Source organism: Corvus moneduloides, chromosome 1 (assembly GCF_009650955.1).
Source record: "Corvus moneduloides isolate bCorMon1 chromosome 1, bCorMon1.pri, whole genome shotgun sequence".
Lineage (NCBI taxonomy): Eukaryota > Metazoa > Chordata > Aves > Passeriformes > Corvidae > Corvus > Corvus moneduloides.
The window spans coordinates 110,506,652-110,526,039 of record NC_045476.1 but is presented as its reverse complement, the minus strand read 5'-3'; the positions used below and the strand labels follow the sequence as shown (position 1 = coordinate 110,526,039).

Here is a 19,388-nt window from a genome sequence, read left to right as displayed (position 1 = left end):
TGTGGATTTGGAAGAGGGACCAAATTTCAGCAGGCTGATAAGGCTGAATGCAGAGTGATGCCAAGCCCAGCACTGCTTACTCCAGGAGATGGATTGCATTAGCAGCTCAGCTGGGTGCATCAGGAATTTAATGCCTTCCAAGCGGCAGCTTTTTTCCACCTTAGGAGCTAATGGTTCTTACAAATGAATAAACTGTAAAAGTATCTTCTTGGACTGGCTTAAGGAAGAAGGGAAAACAGAGTCAGAGTGGATGAAAGAAGCCTGTCTTTGTTTTCACCCACATTCCTAGCTTCAACATTTCAGAGAGGTTCTAGTACTCCATTTGGCTCTCCAGCCATTTAGGAACATCTGCTCTGAGTCTCTCAAAAGAAACTTGCTAATCTGTAATGTTTCATGCACACAACAAAACAAAACCTGGAATCCATCCTACGTATCATATGTAGCTGTGTGGAATGATGCTTGTGGAATTAAGCTGAGCAAGAGGCATGTATTTATTTATTCACATCAATAAAACACAAATAATGACTCAAAATGTCCATAAGGGCCTTCACATTTCTCAAGCAATGCAAATCACTGGAGTTCACTAAGGTGGCTGTGTCTCAGAATCACAGAATGGTTACAAGGGACCTTTAAAGGTCATCCAGTCCCATTCCCCTGCAATGAGAAGGGACATCTCCAACTAGATCAAGTTGCTCAGGACCCCATCCAACCTTACCTTGAACATTTTCAGGGATGAGGCATCTGCTACTTCTCTGGGCAACCCATCCCAGTGTTTTACCACCCCAATGGTTAAAAAAAAAAAAAAATAAATAAAAATCCTTATTTTGTATGCATCCTCTTTCAGCATAAAACCATCACACCTTGTCCTATCACTACAGCTAAAAAGTCTGTCCCCTTCTTTCTTATAATCCCCCATTAATTTTGAAAGGCCATGATGAGGTCTCACCAGAGACTTCTCTCTTCATTTGCTTTTAAACCTGACACCAAATGGTTTCACTGAGTATTCTGTAGCTTTTATTCTCTGATAAACAGTGAACAGCTATTCCTCAACTCCCTTCTTTGTACTACTTATGGTATTACAAAATTTAGCACATCTCTCCCCCTTCCCTCCCACAATGTGTTTTCTAAGTAGATGGTCTTGAGATTGCTTACTCTTTTTCTGTGGGAGTAGCTCCATTTTGCAGATCAATGTTGTTATTCTTATCAGCACCCTTCCCAGCTCAAGTAAAACCCTTTCTAGATCAATGGCAAGAATTTAATTACATGTGAAATATTTTTGTGAAAGCAGAATGTTAACTCCTACATTTGTTTCCTATTTTTCAACATGATATTCATCCCTGGTCTTCTGGTTTACCTCATGATAGCTTTACATGCCTTTGGTAAGAAATCTTTTTGAAATATTTTTGAAAATCCATGTGTATGAACAACTGTAATCATTGACACCTTCAAAAGACTGCAATAAACTTGCAACTAAAAAGAAATCTGAGCTGATTTTTTCCCTATATCTCATATTTACACTTTGCCCACTGTCTGATTTTATTCTCTCTTGTAGTTTCTACAAAGTTGCTTGATACCAAAGTCAGATTTACTGCCTTCAGAACAAATTCTGTAGTTCTTTTGAAGACTGCTGCAGCATCTGCTTTTATTTTCAATGGAAAAAAGAAAGACCTTCTGTATCCCGGCTGCAACTTTCTTACCCTTTTTTTCATTTAAATAAATGTCTAGGATTAAGGATATAAATTATTAATTAATCAGTAATATATACTTCATGACTGGAAAATAGTTTCAAGTAGACACTTTACAACCAGTAATTTCAGTTCTCTGTCAGTCCAGGGAGGACACCTTATAGCAGCCTTCCAGTACTTGAAGGGAACCTACAAGAAAGATGGAGAGGGACTTTTTACAAGGGCACAGAGGGATAGGACAAGGGGAAATGGCTTTGAACTGAAACAGGGCAGGTTTAGATGAAATATTAGGAAGAAATCCTTTATTATGAGAGTGGTGAGGCACTGAAAACGTTGTTCAGAGAAGCTCTGGATGCCCCATCCTTGGCAGTGCTCAAGGCCAGGCCGGATGGAGCTTTGAGCAACCTGGTCTGGTGGGAGGTGTCCCTGTCCGTGGCAGGGAGGTTGTAATTAGATGATCTATAAGGTCCCTTCCAACCCAAACCAGTCTATGATTCCATGACTCTTCTGCTTTGCCTTCCCTTTATTTTAGATCTCAAATCTTGTATGTGGTAGATAAATACCGTCTCAATAAAGTCTGCAAATGGAGATTTCTTTTCCCTTTAGCAGCTCCAGTCTTGGGTGAAGGGTTGCAAGCTTTCTTTCCGCTAGAACCTGAGATCAAATGCCATTTTTCTCTCATGGAAATTGACAGGAATGAAGTGCAGTACAGTCTTACTGTCTTCATACTGAGGAGCCCATGTCTTCATTGCTGCATTTACGAAGACCTGCCAAGTCCTGGCAACAAAATTCATTATATAAAGTTAAAAACTCAAGCATATACTAAAATCTGATCTAAAAATAAAGGATCTGGTGAGTTACTGATTGAGAAATTAAGAGAAGTTTCCAGGATGCTTGTAAGGATGTACAAATTATCTATGGCTACTCTGTAGCCCTTATTCAGAGGAAAACATACACAGGCGTCTCTAAGCTTAAAAGCACTAAATGGAAAACAGAGAAACCAGGGAGCAATTTTCCTGCTTGCAGGCCTCCACAAAAATTTCTTATAATCTACATCTGTGAGTCCCCTGACAGAGGAAAAGACATGAATAATGCAAAAATCTGGAAAAAGAAAGGCTTTTTTTTCCAGCTGGGCCAATATACATACATGTATGTCAGATGTATCAATGCCATGCTTTGCAGAAATATTTCAGAGGTTGGCAAGAAAGATCCACAATTTTACAAGAGCTTTTAGTTAACATTGTCCTGACTCTCAGGAACAGAGAGAGGATGAACACACTGAAGATGAAAGGTGCACCTCCAGTAATAAGACTCATGTAAGTATAAATAAAACCCACTTCCATTTTTATAGAATATTCTACCATCTGACTGATTGGAATAAAAATATCATTGTAGTCCCTGAGATCATCATCTGCAGACTTATGTAACAGCAGAAACTGTTTTTCAGGAAAAATATTAATTGCAGTCTATTATTAGCCATGAAAACGTTCTTCAGTGTTATGAGTCATGGTTCTTGTCATCAAGCTAAATGCTGTGAAATGTATTTCCTAAGAGCAATACCCTTTACTCAATGCCGTGGTTGTGTTAGCATGGTTAAATGCTGGCTCTCTGAGGTTTTAGTGTGAAATAAAATGGGTATATGTTGAAGGACTTGAATGGTATCACATATATTTGGACTTCTGAAGTGGAGGGATGATGCTGCCATAGCAACAAAATCTCTGGACTGTTTAAATTTGAAACCACCACAGTCAAACTCCCTGTTGTGATAGAAAACAGCTGTATTGGTAGCCTGTGGTCACCCTAATTTTTGCAACTACAGTTGTTTGCAGTATGACCCATATTTATATTATTAGGGGCTGCATTTCTCTAGGATTTTACAGGGAGACTGATGCTTCCGTCGTCTTTCCTCCTACCTGAGCAAGAACTTTGTCAACACCAGATTTTCAGAAGACAGAGCTCCATGTATGTGTCTGTATTTATATCTGTAGATACCAAAGCTGTGACTGAAGTTGAATGTTTCAATAGTAACATGGTCTTGATGTTGCTATTGTTTGATTGTAAAGTATAATCCCTGGACTTGTAAATAAACATACACATAGTTTTGCATCTTATTTTACATATTTATATGTATGTATTGCATCCTCAATCTCAAACTAGGGGGAGTAAAATAAACCTTTTGCCAGACACATTCTTCTGATACTTCTGTTCTTTTCTTCCTGAACTTAGCAGAGGTCTGGTTTAGGAGATTTTCCCTCTGCTTAAAAATTGCGATGCTTGAAATTTGTTGATGAGATATTTTTAATTTCTGTCTTTTCTGGCATTAAACTAGTGTTTACAATATAATGCTTCAGATTTTCAGATTTTTTTGTTGTTGTTCACAATTCTTGAAGCAGTAATTATATTTATGAAATACTGATCTTCGTTCATACACTCAATTGTTACGTCTATTACAGTTATCTAACTCATGGACAAATAGCATTACAACAATATGAAGAATATATATCAATTTTTAATCTTTTTAACGTATTGAGTTACATCTTTTCATTCCTCAACTGTTAGTACTTTCCCAAGTAATTCCATATTTTCTCTATCTGCAGTCATTGCTTCTCTGAACTTGGCTCTCCTGGCTCTCAGGCTGCTTATGTCACTCTGGTGGAGTAAAGGCTCTATCTAAAGGTAGATTATATTCTAATCTACCTATTTGCAGGTCTTTTTATGTATAGAAATTGCATTGGGTATCTTTGAGCTGAAAGAGAATCAGTTGTTCTGGCGTATTATCCTGCCCTGCTGTAATTTGCAACAGTTCCCAGCCAGAAATGGTGTACACTGTGAAAGAGCTGCTACCTATTAAAATGTTTCTGGTAGGAATCCATTAGTAAAAATTTATGTTCCATTAGTGAAATTAGTTATGCAGCCAACATAGCTTTCTACTAAGTGCTGGATGAACACTCCTCTCCCTCCCCACCTTGTAATTGGCTCACAGGTCATAGCAGAGCTTCAGACCACTGCTACCCCAGGGAAATCAAATGGGAGTATTTTTGGATATAGAGTCATTGCTACAAAGCAGAAACTTGCCTGTGAAGTGAAATTATCCATATAGATATAGGAATACAGTTAGAGTTACGCTGATACTTTTAACATGGTGCGACAGCTTCTGTAGGTAGTTTCTCTCATGATTTGGAACATCTCTTCAGCTTAATATGTCTCTTCAAAAGCACTTTAAGTCAAAATAAAAACAAGCTTAAAAACACATAAAGATTCACAAGAAGACTAAAATTAATGCACTGTCAGTGATATAATTAAACTAATATAGATTAAAAACTTCCCCAGAGGAAACAATCCTTAAACGAGTTTATTAACAAAAAGAGTGTGTGAAACACAAACTCACTATCACATAAGCTCTTATATCTCTTGGTACCCCAGTGAATGAGATGGGTAGATGTGGATACAAAAATGCTGCTAGCAAGGATTTTCTTGCTATTTTCTAAGCCCGTGAGAGACTTTTCTCTCTCACAGAAGAGGTAGCAGAGTTATGTAAACAACCAAACACCTGCAGCCTTGAAAAGTCTTGGTTATGGTATAGTAGAAAAATATTTTGACAATGGATGTTTTAGGATTTTAGCCAATCACCCCAAGGGGTGGCTGATCCTTTGTCCAATTAGACTATGAAGAAAAAAGTCTGTAAAAGAGTTTGTAAAATAATTAAATCAATCAATCTTGCTGCACAATTCCTGCCTGCTGGATCTTCTCTCCTCCTCCCTAGGGCTGCGGAACACAGTGATATACCCTAGGGCATTTTTTTTTAATAGGTAGACACAGTGGGTGTGGCATCTACATGTGTTTTCATGACAATCCTGAATACAGGCATCTCAGAGGAACAGTTGCCCACTGACTCACCTTCCTGGGGATTTTTATTTCAGTTCTGGCTCCGAGACTCTGCTGGTGTTCGGGGAGCACTGGGCATCCTGGCTGCTGCATTTTCCCCGTGCAACACCAAAGGTTCCTTGACCTCGGTGCAATAGTGTGGAAAATAGATGATGACGCCCAATCCTCACTCACATTTTTAAAAATAAACACCTTTTTATCTTGTGACCAGAGGCTAACACAGGCTGTTCTACTACTCTCAATAAATTTCCATTGCCTCTAAAAATTAACCAGCTGGGGAGCTCCTAATATATCATCATCATCATCATCATCATTACATTTGCCTTTGGTAAATTTGCCTAAAATGTCTTTCCAGAGGACTAAATTACAGCATAGCAGGGGAGATGAGAAATTGCTCTTCACACGTTACTGCCTTGCAAAGGTTAGCTTATAAAAATGTGTGCTGACTTAGGCAGTGTTCTTCATTGCCATTTTGGGGATGAAGATTCGGTTACATTAAGATTTCTTAAGATTAAGAGGGTGTCCTCACACATATGTAAATAAGAGGAATTGCTGAGCTCTGAAAACAAATCACTTAGCTTTGCTTGCAGATTTTTAAGAAACCCTACGGGCTGTGAAGATAGAAAATTTGCTTAAAATACTTCCATTTGTCTCACAAAATGTCCGTTTTCAGTACTTCCTCTGAGGCATCTTCCAAGGATAGTCAGGACACAGCACTGGAGAAATGAGTCAAGTGCCAGTCCTTGGTTCACAAGATAGTTTGGAAAAATCAGATGCCTGACACCTATGTAGGGATCTTGTCTTGCCAGTGGCTTTTCTTTCATGGACTACATAGGTTCATCAATAATATTAATAATAATCCTTAATATAGAATTGTGGCAGCAGGTAACATTGAGGTCCTTACTTGGTCAGGTATTACAGTTTTCTGACAATCCTATCTTTTTCAAAAGATAAAAATCAAGTAGAAAAGAATCTTTGTAAACTTATAAATTATGAAGTTGTCTGAAGTTGTACAGATGTATTCGGATGTTATGGAAGTCATTAACATGTTACAAGGATGAAGAAAATGCCTAGGAGTTATTCTGGTGATACAGGACTTACACATGATGGCAATATGTTCCTATTATTTAATATGATTCAAAATTTTATTATGTGAAGCTGCACATCCCTAGAATTTTGCATGCAAATTACTGCCTCTTTATTCTTCCTCCCATATGAACCAGAGCATTAACTGGGCCACATTTTCAATAAGTGAAGCTCCATATGTATACATCTGTGCTTGCATGTACAAATCTCAAAGCTGCCCTTGCAGCTGAATGTTTTGGTGTCTGTTATTTGCATGAAAATCGTTGTTACTAAGGGTTAAAATATAAGTATGCTTTGTATCAAATTATAGGCCTCAGTTTCCTGGAAAGATTTGTGCACATGAATTAATACAATGTGAATAATACATTGCCTGATCTGTTATCTCCTTTAGGCTCATAAAAATGGGAGAAATTTACTCTATATATGAGAAACTAAGACACCCAAACATCATATGCTGGCCCAAAATATCACTGCATCATTGCAGTCCCTGAGCCACCAAAGGCATGTTGGCTTGTTCAGGCATCTAAAGTGGAATTGTCCCATAAAAGCTCAAATTACCCTTTTGTTGGATAAACAGGGTGAAGAATTGCATACTCTTCCCAAAGAACTGCTGTAAATTATCTTCCTGGTCACAAGGCAACAAAAGGGAAAGAACATGCTTTGCAAACAGGCATGTATTTGAGGCACAGCACTTCCTTAAGCAGACCAGTTTGTGTAAGAGCTTACACTTGGCTCTAAGCTCTTCCTGAGCATAAAATCTCATGCCAGAGCTTTGCAGGGTCAGAGCAACATGCACACATTATTCTTTCAAGTTATGAATTTGGTTGTAATAGTTAGTGATATTCTTATCTCCTTCTTAGGGCTCTAATTTCCAAGGGCTTCTTTTATACTCTTTTTCTTTACACAATATTTCAGCTGTTGCAGACTGTAGAAAAAGTTATCTCCTTCCATTGGATATAGGATAAGCAAAAGAAGGTTAATTTCAATGACTACATTTAACCTGTGTGATTAGCACTTAATTTTTCGGTAGGTTCTTTTTCTAACATTTCCACTAAAGGAAGCATTCTAAATAATGCAAAATATTCTGACAAAGGGAGCCACAAGATCAAGCATAGGGTATCTGGTATCTGTTCCACTTTATCTTGCATGCTGTCATCAGAGGATAAATTTATAAACAAAGATTTTCCAGGATGTATTCCAGATTTGTGAAAAACAACATTATCTCCTTAGTCTCTATTTTAACTCTGTGTCATATGTTCTGTAGCTTGGGAATACTGTACATTGTGTACTGCAGGCATGTGTTTTGCATGGCGGGACATGATCTAAAATTTATGTAAGTGGATTTTTGCACTGTGACAATTCCCACCTTCCACCAATCTTTCGTAAGTGCAGAGGAACGGACAGTCTGAATGGAGGTCCTTCTCCGAACACCGCCCCAAGTGGCAGAGAACAGAGCCCTCTGCTGAATGGGGGCTACACTAATGTCTCCCTTCTGACATTCCTAACGCTTTGGGAGTTTACGTGCCACCTTCTGAACACCAGCGTTGTTCACAAGGTTTTATTTTGGTAAGTGCCATGTTTCACAGACATATTCTTGAGAAGGAAAAGACCTAACTCCCACAGCTCCCAAGTGTGATTCTTTCATCTATTAAGCACTGTGATCTAGAAAGGCTGTACAGGACTTTCTTCCAAATGTTAGGTAATGACTTTGGTCCTGTCTAGTATTTAATTTATTAGCTACCGAATAAAAATGTTGGGGTAATGTAATAAACTGTAAAGTACATAACAGAACCATCTGCTCCAACATGCTTTATTTCTTTAAAATATGCAAACAATATCTCTTACACATCTGGATACTTCATGCTACCATGATTAAAGTGCAAATACTTTATTACAAGTAGTTTTAAAAGGGTGTATACAAGGCCATGATGGACCCAAAAATAAAAATCAGTTGTTTGTTTAGCTAAGGGAAAACAAAAAAAAACCCAACCCCCCCCCCCCCCCCCAAAAAAAAAAAACAACCCTAAAAGAAAAAATGCTGTATTACCAACCCAGTGTGCTTTGATCCTGCAGGCAGCTCCGTTCCCGGCTAAGGCAGCGGGAGCGGACGCCAAGCCCACTGGGTGGCACTAAATAACCAGGCGTGGAGCGAGCGCCGTGTCCGCGCCGCGCTCAGCGCCCTCTCCAAGGCTACCGGGTGCTGTCGGCAGAGCTGCCCCACTCCTCGCAGTATTCTGAGCCACAGCTGGATGTTTTCCGTCCGCTTGGCATTTACAATTGGCAAGTGCAGCACTGTACTCCTCTTGGTGCAATTGAATCACAGGGTAGAGACAGCAGCTGTGACAGAACAAGGCACTGCCTCAACAGCAGCCGGCACTTTGCTCATGACTGTCCATCTCTCATATCAAAGCCTGACCTTCACTTCATCCTTTCGTTTCGTGATAACAAGTCAGAATAAATCAACCTGTCAAACCTTCACAAAGAAGTTCTGATGCTGCTGTTGAACAAACCAAGTTTAATATACCGTGCTCACCATAAACAAAGAAAGGCAAACTTTGCATCTCCTAGCACGTAACAGTGCAGCCTCACAAATGCCAACCTTTCAAGCCTATGTGCATTCTTCAGGACTCAAACCTAGTTTTTTAACAAACCCTAACCTTAAATAAAACTTTCTCTAAAAGTTTCTTACTTTTTTTTATGAAGTGAACTTGTTTGAGGTGAACTGAAAATCTGAGAAAACCCTCACTGGTACTTAGTGCTTATGATTTTGCCAGCTAAAACATGGTATCAGCACAGGCCTTTGTTTTCCACTTGTATGTTAGAAAACATAGTATGTGAACATGGAACTGGCTGCAGGAGGTCACACCAAAGACCCATCCAGTCCAGCAGTGGCCAGCAGTATGTCACATTTTAATGCAGCAACCAAATACTTATGGCAAATTCTTGCTGTTCCTAGCAGCCTGGAGCTCAGGCACTCACGCAGAGGTGATGGTTGTGCTTTGTAGCCTTTGGTGGCATTTTTGTTTATTTGGTGGGGTATAAATAATGAATTTGTTTTATTTCCAGTTTCTCAACATGCATACAAAGTTGCCTTTGGACACTCTGCATGGCAATACGTTCCACGTTTAAGTACACATTGCTTGAAAAGGGATCTATTTCTGTTTGTTTTGAACAAAAAGAGTATTGCTGGATGTAAGTATGATGCTGCAGTGTTACATACAAGGGCAGAAGTTTGACAGTTTTAAATCAGATGGGAGGGCTGCCCTAACCAAAGAGACTTATATATGCTATTTGCATCATATATGATAAAGGGAGTCACAATTGTTTTTATGTCTTCTCTGAAGTCAGGTGATTACAGCATCTCTAAGGCTTAGCTACAAAGCCTATGAGCTTCAGAACCAAACTAGCATAATGTTTATCCAGGCATAAAGATGCTGTGAAAATAAAGCTCATTGTTTCAGGCTTTTCCAGACTGAGGGAGAAGTGTTATTTTCATAATGACATATGGAAAGTACAGTGATAAAAAGCATTGAGGTGAGATTCTGTGCCATGCTTGAGTCATCTTGCAAGATCTTTAGATGTGAAGATAGTTTTACACCTACCCAGTTCTGAGGGTGTCTGTGCCTGAGGAGCTCTGCCTGTTAACTTAGGCTGTTTAAATCTCTCTGAGGCACTCACAGGGTCACAACACTGCCTCGTATCATCCCCTTCTTCTAAAACTTTTTCTCTCCTACAAAATACATATTGTATATTTAAAGTCAGCAAAAGGTTCAGCCTCTTTGAACTGACTCTATACTAAACCCATCAAGAAGTCTGTGGTTTCTCCTTTTGACAGCTTAGATCTTAGTGTATTTCTTCCTCTAGAAGTCAGGCCAGGGTAATTATGAGTAAACCTGCTCTCTTAAAAGGATGGGAAAGAGAATTTTTCTTTGGAAAAGAGTTTAAAGACTGGTTTTTGAAAGTTTTTTTCTAGAAAATATAATTAAAATCTAATGATAAAGGTCTGGATGGCTTTTACATTTATTCTTAAGTGTCATTTTTATCAAGTGAAAAATGGGCCTTGGCATTTTCCCATCCTAAGGTCAGCCAGAAAGCTAGGGGCAGACCTGGAGTTTAAAATTAATTTTGAATAAATCTGTAAACAAAACTAACTGGACCAAATTCCTTCCAGCTGAACCTATGTGAAGCCTGTTGAATTATGTCAACAAGGAAAAAAATTGACATATCTTGTTTGTAAAATGTTGCGCAAATACAACAAATACATTGAGTAAACAGTTCCAGAAAGAGTGCAGCATCATCATCCAAAATATGTTCTAGGAAACATAAGGGTAGATACCGAGCTGAAGACTTGCATCATGGAAAAAAAGCTAAATAAGGATTCAAATCTGTTCATAGATTTAGCCTTGCTGCTCTTATTTCTTTCTCTATTTTATTTAGGACAGAAGAAAAATCTACTTACCAATCAGACAGGACCATATTCACCTCTGGTTTAACTCAGCTGGATTTAAGACCAAGACTGAATCAGTATTTTGATTGCCAGAGGATGACAGAGAGTGGGCATGAGCAAAGTGCAAGATACAGTTCTATCTACATACATTGAATACCCAAAACCAGTGAGAATACTCAGTGTTCAATACACGGATTGAAAACACTCCAGTGTCTACTTGCACAGGAGACCTGGTCTACTGGACTCACAGATATCCTGTTCCTGCCCTCAGCTTCTGTGTGATATTACATCCCCCAGCAGGAGATTCTTCTCAGGTCCTGCAAAGCCTGATTAACTGGTGTGGGTACCAGAATCTGCTTCTTTCTTGCCAACTTTGCAGCTAAGCCCTGGGGACCACAGTAATGGAAGACTTCTGAGAGAATGAGCCAGTCAATAATTCAAGAAGGCATCTGTTTATGCTCAGCTTTTAGGCAAACCTCCTGTTAGCAAACAAAAATCAAGCAATGTTTAAACATACAGACCTAAACATGAAGCCTTAGATCTACAATAATACTGTGACACTGCTGCTGCATTGTGGTTTCTGATGGTTACATCATTTGACAATTCTTAGCCTCCAAGGCAGTGGTGGCTGAGTTTGACAGCTCTCCAACTTCTCCATGGGAAGCCAGAACTAAAGGGGGCATATTCTCCCTTTCCCAAGCTCCACTGTGTATCACTCGCGTTTACACATAGCTTTCCTGTGCACCAAGATCAGTCTGGTCCAAAGATTTGCTTCCTCTTTCTCTAGGTCAGAGCCAGTCTGTTCTGTCTGCCTGGCAGATTTTACACCCTTCTGTGTGCAGGTCCAGTCCAGCCTCTCCAGGTGGGTGTTTTGCAGACTGCATGCTGACCATCTGATTCAGGTCTTTTCCGTCTGCATACGATTATCTCAGCTCTACTATTTTTGTGTAACTACGCCAAGCAAACAGCTATTACACAATATTTCACTTCCTAAGTCAAACAGTCAAACACTCTCCATGTGATATGTCTGGGTACAAGGCAAGCAGGACTCCTCATGTTTCTGCTCTAACTCAGCAGACTTGTAGCATATTTGGGTACAATGCAAACGTAATATATTTCTCAAAAAGGTCTTCTCACTGCAAAGCTATCCCTGCTGAGTCTTGCTTCCTGACATTCTGGAGGGTAAACCAGGTGATCCTGCAACTGAGTACAGCATGACTTTCCTTCTTTTGTCAAATCACCTTTTACTCAGCATGGAGCTAGTCACTGACTCATCTGAGAACAGCCTCTACTCCTCCTCTACCTGAGCCACTGTAAGCTTTCTCCTACCAGTCACAAGATAAATGTGCATGTAAATATTGGGTTTTCTAAAAAAAAGGAAAAGGTCATTCATGTGCTTAAATGTTAAGATGATGATTGTACACTTCTCTGACTTACAACTTGGTAGAGTAATGATTACTTGTTTAATGAGGGCTGGATATAAATACTAGAGGGAATTTATAATCTCCTGTTCTTCAACTGTGAACCACAGCAGATGGTTTCAGTCTATGCAGATTAAGAGCACAGTAACACATTTTGTATTTCCATAATAAATAAGAATAACTTAACACCAATTACAGTTAGATTGTGCAAAATAGGAAAGACAGCATTCCAAGCAGTGAACATCTACTGATTTGAGCAGATTTTGAGATAATAAATATTACATTTGGCAGTTTAGAATCATCCACACCACAAATGGAGGAGAAACTGTGAGAGAGAAGAATGAACCTGCCAAAACTGGGATTTGGTTCTCCTTTCCATTACTCTTCTACTCAAGTCTTTACAGTAATTTCCAATATAGCTTTTTTATGTTAGAACTAGTTTGGTCACTGGAACAGTTCCTCTGAATAAAGCCCCTCTTACAACCTATGCTGTCTCCTGGAAGTTAAATCAAAGCATTAAACAGGAGAGGACAGATGGGGAAGTGCAAGAAAACAACACATCAGTACCCCTCAGTGTGTCTGGTATCAGTTCCAGCAGTCTCAAGTGTTATCATCAGAGCAAAGAAGAACTTTAACCAGTAATTCAAAAGTTGTATTAGACATTCATATGCATAGGAAATTTTTCCCTAGTGGGCAGCACAGAGAAAACATGAAACAATTGGGCAATGCATATTGTAATAGGAGATCTTCCACAGAACCCACCTCAACCAGACCAGCACAAGGGCCTGCCCAGGAGCTCCCATGCATTTGGGTTTTGTTCATGGCTCACCATTCTGCAGCCCAGGTGGCTGAATTGATGCCAAACATGAGCTGGCAATTCCAAACCAGGTGTTCTCTTGTCACTGCACAAGGACAGTATCCAAGATGGAGAGAGCATTCTCTGTATGACTGCACCTGCAGTGGAGACAGGCATTTGTGTTGATGAGTTAGTGCCAAGGTAGGTCCTTGTTTGCCTTTGAGAAGTGATTGACAGTTAGCAAGTGTAGCACAGATTGGACCATGGATTTCAGTCAGGAAGGGTCCAGGATGCAAAATGATACCTGGTGTCTTTGCTGAATCCACAGTTCATGATGTCACCCAGTTTCTGACACAAAATAGCTGTTGTACAATTGAATCAAAATAATCACAGGTGTTAATTAGAAGAAAAGGTTACAAATGCAGCTTGCCTTGAAAGCAAAAGCAATCCTTTGGAGAATAAAGGAAAGTCAGAACTTCCCCATATTTTGTGGCCAAATTTAGGGAAATGGTGTTCGCAGCAATATTCTGAACGGCTGAGAATGGGGGAAAATGGGGGAAACTTCTGTGACAGTGACAGAAATAAATAATAGACTTAGATGTCAGCAAAGCACAAGGGCAGAAGCTGCATTAAAGTGGGGATTTTTTTGATGAAACCCCAGATAGGAATTGTATGCTGAGAGATGCAAAGAGAAAGAATGATAAGACAATAAACAGGAAAGGCAGGTGAGTTCAAGGGCACTATTTTAAGAGGGGAAGGTTTAAATCATGCCTGGATCTGTGAAGGAGACAACCCAAAGAAGAGTGACTAGAAGGCTGACGATGGCTAAAGATAGTGTGATGAGTGGGCAACAGAAACTAAAAGAGGATGAAATGAAGTTCTTAGGAACGTGGTCAAAAGAGGAAGACAAATGGGAAATTTGAAATCTCACCATCGATCATGGCAGGTGCAAGCTGCAGACGGGTAAGGGCACGTGTGGTTTTGGGTCTGGAAATCTCCTCTGTCACTTCTCATGCTCTGCAGTGTGAGTGGGAATCACTGTGTCAGCTTTCATGAGGAAGGACGGGCCCAGGCTCTGGCAGTCACACTGTCGGCACCCGGGCTTGGTGCCGGGTCCCAGAGAGGTGTGAGTGTGCAGGGGGACACAGCTGTGGGAGGCTCTCGTCTTGCAAGCATCACCTGATGCTCCTTTCAACTTGGCAGTAATTTGTTTCACCACAGGTATCAGAAGTGTGGAACAGCTGGATTCTAACAATCCACTAAGGTATCCAATCAGCATGTCTGTTCCCAACACACTTAATTATTCTCAAGGCTTTGGATGTAAGACAAGCGTAATTCCTGTGCTTGTAATTAGTATCCATACAGCTGTGAAGGTAGCTCTGAGAAGGAATGCATGTTTTGGTTTACATTAGGCAAAATAGATTCCTTCCCTGAAGATTGACTTTGATGCAAGGGAAGGGCAGATCTGACCTGGTGACAGCGAGAGCTATGCCAACAGAAGCATTAAGTCCTGCAAGGACCATCCAAGGTGAACAGATCAAAGATTAAAGAACAAATGAAAACAACTTCTGGTCATCTAGGATGGTGTCTGTGTAATACTCGGGAGCAAAAGAAAAAGTTACTGAAATACAGCATAATTATTGTAATAGACAGGATAGTAGACAAGGAGGGCAGAAACTTACTGTGCCCTAGGATATCTGACAGAATGAGCAGCATTTGTTTTTAGACAAGATACTAATTAGAAAGTCAGTGCCCTAAAAGTCTTACTAGGCAAAGTAAAAACAGCCCTTTAAACTGCATAATAATAGCAACTGCATAATAATAATTTGACCAGAAGTCAAATTAATTCCTGGTAGAATTTTGCTGCCTTTAGGGACAAAATGAAGATGTTGTCTCCTTTCATGCACACATTCATTGTCTTGCATTTTTTTGTTACTGTTTTTTTGTAGCCTCAACCCCAAGAGGTGTAATGCATTTTAATTTCTCTTTAAGTAGGTCACTGGTTTTCTTTTTCTGCACTACCCTCTTTCTAAAACAACTTGTAGTCTAAACCTTTATTTATTCTCTTTAAAATGGGGAGGGGGGGGGAAGCTCCACAGAAATTTCAAATCTATTTTGGCAATTCTACTGTATTCAACTTTAACCTCACCCACTCAATACCCACCAGGCTGTTCTCAAGTTCTTGTCTTTCCATCTGCTAGCCCTTCCCAGAGAAGGATTTGGGGAAGAAGGCATCCCAGAAAGATTAATCTGCATACTGCAGAAAAGAGGAAACTTGTTCTTTAAGACCATGACAAAGCAATGCGACTTGTTACTAAAGCTGTTGCCATTCTGGACTTGCAGGATCTTTGTAAAAAGACAGTGTGCTACTGACCATCAGGAGCTTAGAAGAAAACTGCCTAAAACTCCATCCAGTTATGGTCTCCCTGTATTTGTCTCCACTGAAAATTACACTTACCTCTCCTCCCATCTCTCAGAAGACTTTCAGAACTTGGTAATACAATAACTCACAAAATGTCAAAACAATAATTTACCCAGCATGAGGTGGGGAGACACACCAGTAAGGGATAGACAAGAATTACAGTACATGCAGGGAGTAGCTTCCTACAGAAAGGTTCATCTCTCATTGCTTGCCTGAAAGGTGGAGAGAGAGAGTGCTTCAGTAAATTCTGAGTGTGGGATGCTACAGGCTGTAACATCACTGGTTACATTAGGTCAGCACCCTGAAGCCCAGATTACAAATCCAGGACCATGCCACAGGGACTACTGTGTTATATGGAGCTTGTGAAAACAATATTCAGACTCCTATCTCTGCCAACACAAGATGTGAGGTTCACAGGCACTGTGGGAAGAAGATATAAATAATAAATGAGCTAAATAATGATGGCTAGCTGTACCTAATTATAGTTCTAGTTGCCCTTTTGAATAAAGAAAGTTCAAAGCTGCTGCAAAAAAAGAGGCTGATCCCTTTTCTGAATGGTGTTTGAACTTCACAGATTATTAACATGAGAAAGTGAGGAGATGCCAATGGAAGTCACACCAGCCTGTCACAGCCTCGTTGAAGAGAGAAGCAGTGTCTCTAACACCTGTTTGTTTACACATAAAAACATTCTTCAGCTAAAATTAATATTTAGCCTGAATACAGAAGCAACGTAAGAATTAAAATTAAATTGTATATATTATTTGGAAGATGTTCTTCCTTACAGCTTTTGCTACCTGACTTGGGAGACTAATTTAGGAAAGTAGCTCTGCAGGCTCTGTAGATATGGAGCACAAGGGCCAGTAAACTCCAGAAGGAGTGCACATGCCTAGCCTGGGTATTTAAGTGTCTAATGCTAAGTGTGTGAATCTATTTACCTCCTCATCACTCTATTCATTGAGAAGAATTTGTTCCTAGTGCCCCTCCTGTGCTGAAAATCAGAGATTACGAATGCCTGATCACCATGAACTGAATTTGTCTCAGATTAGGAGAAAAACATGGTCCATGGAATAGGATGCCAGGTTGGTGGGCTTGTGTTCTTTTCCAGCTCTTCGTGACTCCTTTGGTGAATTGGGGGTCAGTACACATTTTCCTCACATTTTTCTATCTGTAAAATTAATTCAATAATTCCTAATCACATTCTAAAAGAAATCATCATCTTTAGATAACAAAGTTTTAATTACATACTATGATTATTTCATTCCCAGCACAAATATCTATCTGTATGGGCACATTTAAATTATTACATATTTCTAAATAATCTGAGTAGTATTTAAAATTAGGATTCTTTTTAAACTTTACATACACTTACACTTTCATACATATTATAAAATGTACTTCCACATAAAAGCAAAATTTAAACTGCTACAGCATATTGAAACAACTGCATTTGTAGAAAGTCCAAATACAATCAAAGGACTTATAAAAGTGTACAATACCTTTGGGCAAATAGTAAACAAAATAATTGTGGGTTGTTTTTATTCCATGTTCCATGTGCCTTCTCATTTTCTTTTCAGTCTCTGTCCTCTTGTAGTTGTTTCTCTGAAGAAAATTGTTCTGCAGAAGTGGTTCCATGTACAATCTCTACACTACCCATACAGTCAACTTCAGTTGGAGGAGTTCCTCCTGTGATGCTAATAAATACCCATCCTAACTTTTACAGTTTTCAAGTGTGTTAAACAAGCAGGCACTTCATTGCCTGCTTTGTCTCTGCTTACAGAAATGGGTCTCAGGTCATACTTTACACTAATTTTGCTCTTAGTACATATCATTTTTTGATTAATTAAATCTAATCTCTCAAAAGGATAACAACACTTTTTCATCTGAAACACTCCTGGGTCTAGAGATCGGTTTCCTGTACAGTGTTGCAACATGAAGATTGCAACTGAGAATGCTTTGTTTTCCAATGGTTTATGGTCTTAATTATTTAATATGATCTCTTGTGTTTGTCCCCTGTGTTTTTACACTTCCTAAAATAGATCTCTGTACTGGTTAAATATGAACATACTAATGTATAAAATAAAAAAATATTTGGAAAGACCAGAGAGATCTTAACAGCCTTTACTTTTTCTCTTTTACATAGTTGACAGCAGAGCTGATTGAAGGTGTTTTAGTGGGATAAAAAAACTGTGATACCATTTGATAATTTTTAGGCTTTCTCCAGATGACTTGCTTTCAAAAGAATCTCTTCAAATGGCTTGCCAACATTCACAGTCCCCACACTGCAAATTACATACTATTTATATCACTTAATATTAGAGCATGTGCTTGTGGATGCCCCATCCCTGGAGGAGTTCCAGGCCAGGTTGGATGGGGTTCTGAGCAACCTGGCCTAGTGAAAGGTGTTCTTGTTCATTGAAGGGGGATTAGAACTAGATGATCTTTAAGGTCCCTTCAACCCACACCATGCTATGATTCTATGATTCTAAAATAATAAAAATCTAATGTTTTCAAGTATGATTAGTTAAAATTACTTGTACTGCTATGGGGGGAAGTATTACTTTTGAATGTCAGAAAATATATAGTGAATGCCTGTACATGTATATGGATTAAATGTATGTGTTAACAGATTAAAGATTTATGAAAGCTGATTTGTTTATTTTTGTATTTCAAAATGGAGAGCAATGTAACAGGCAGTAAACATCCCTAGTATTATTTCCATTTAAATCAAAAGCCTGAAAGCCATTATTTGGCATAATGCATACTAATAAAGAAATCCAGTGACACAGGAAATAAGTATTTGATTTCAAGAATAATTGTCTAGCCTACGTTTGCAGAAAATAATAGAATTCTCTATATCCCTTACTTGCCTATGGAATTGGAGCTTGTGTGGCTCCTGGGGACAGGGTGCAAGGTTTCAGAAATAGGTGGTCTGGCCATTTCTCACCTCTACTTGCACTCCTTCCCCAAACAAGTACATCATCCACTGCATTTTCAGACACTTGGCAAAGGAGTAAACACAGGGAGTCTTTTTCTCCTTAAGCTTCCCTTCCTGATGGGTCACACTGGAAGAAGGGTTGTCTGAAATCCCTGGGGTGCATAAAAGACTTCTTAGGTATCACTGGTGGTTTGAGCAGCTGTATGCATGTACACATTTCATGGTGCGACACAAGGTCCTGTGTGGGCAGGACTTTGGCACCTCAGTGCATGGAGTAGGCAGAAAACAAAAAAGCAATGGGCTACCCGGCAGGTCAGTGCAGATACTGGACTCCCATACAAGGCCACACCAGTTTCTCAGTGTTGTCATCTCATAAACAGCCTGATTGTAAACTACAAAATTATTCCCATTTTTTTTCCTTGTCTAGTAACACATTTATGAAGTGCAACTGAAAAACAGATATTGGGCTAACATATAATTAATCAATTACTGTGATTATACATATTATGGTCTAAAAATGAATGTTTATTAATTTATCTGCACAAGAGCAGTCCCCGAATCTAATCATACATGGCCTCTGCTATTCTTAGACTATATGCCTAGGGCAGATTCTCATCAGGATATAAAAATTTAGCTTACCAATGGACTTTGTGCTTGAACATTGCTGCACCATTATACTTGCTCTGCTTTAAGTGTTTTAAGAATTAATCT

General features: G+C 39.3%; 1 long non-coding RNA gene across 1 annotated transcript; it reads right to left on the bottom strand.

The window, feature by feature from the left end:
- Window positions 1–11,889: 11,889 nt before the first annotated feature.
- Window positions 11,890–16,572, bottom strand: LOC116450062. Its single transcript, XR_004242655.1, has 2 exons — window positions 14,252–16,572; window positions 11,890–13,478 (listed from the first exon to the last, which is right to left on the bottom strand). It is a non-coding gene; the product is annotated as an uncharacterized LOC116450062 (long non-coding RNA).
- Between the last annotated feature and the right edge of the window lie 2,816 nt (window positions 16,573–19,388).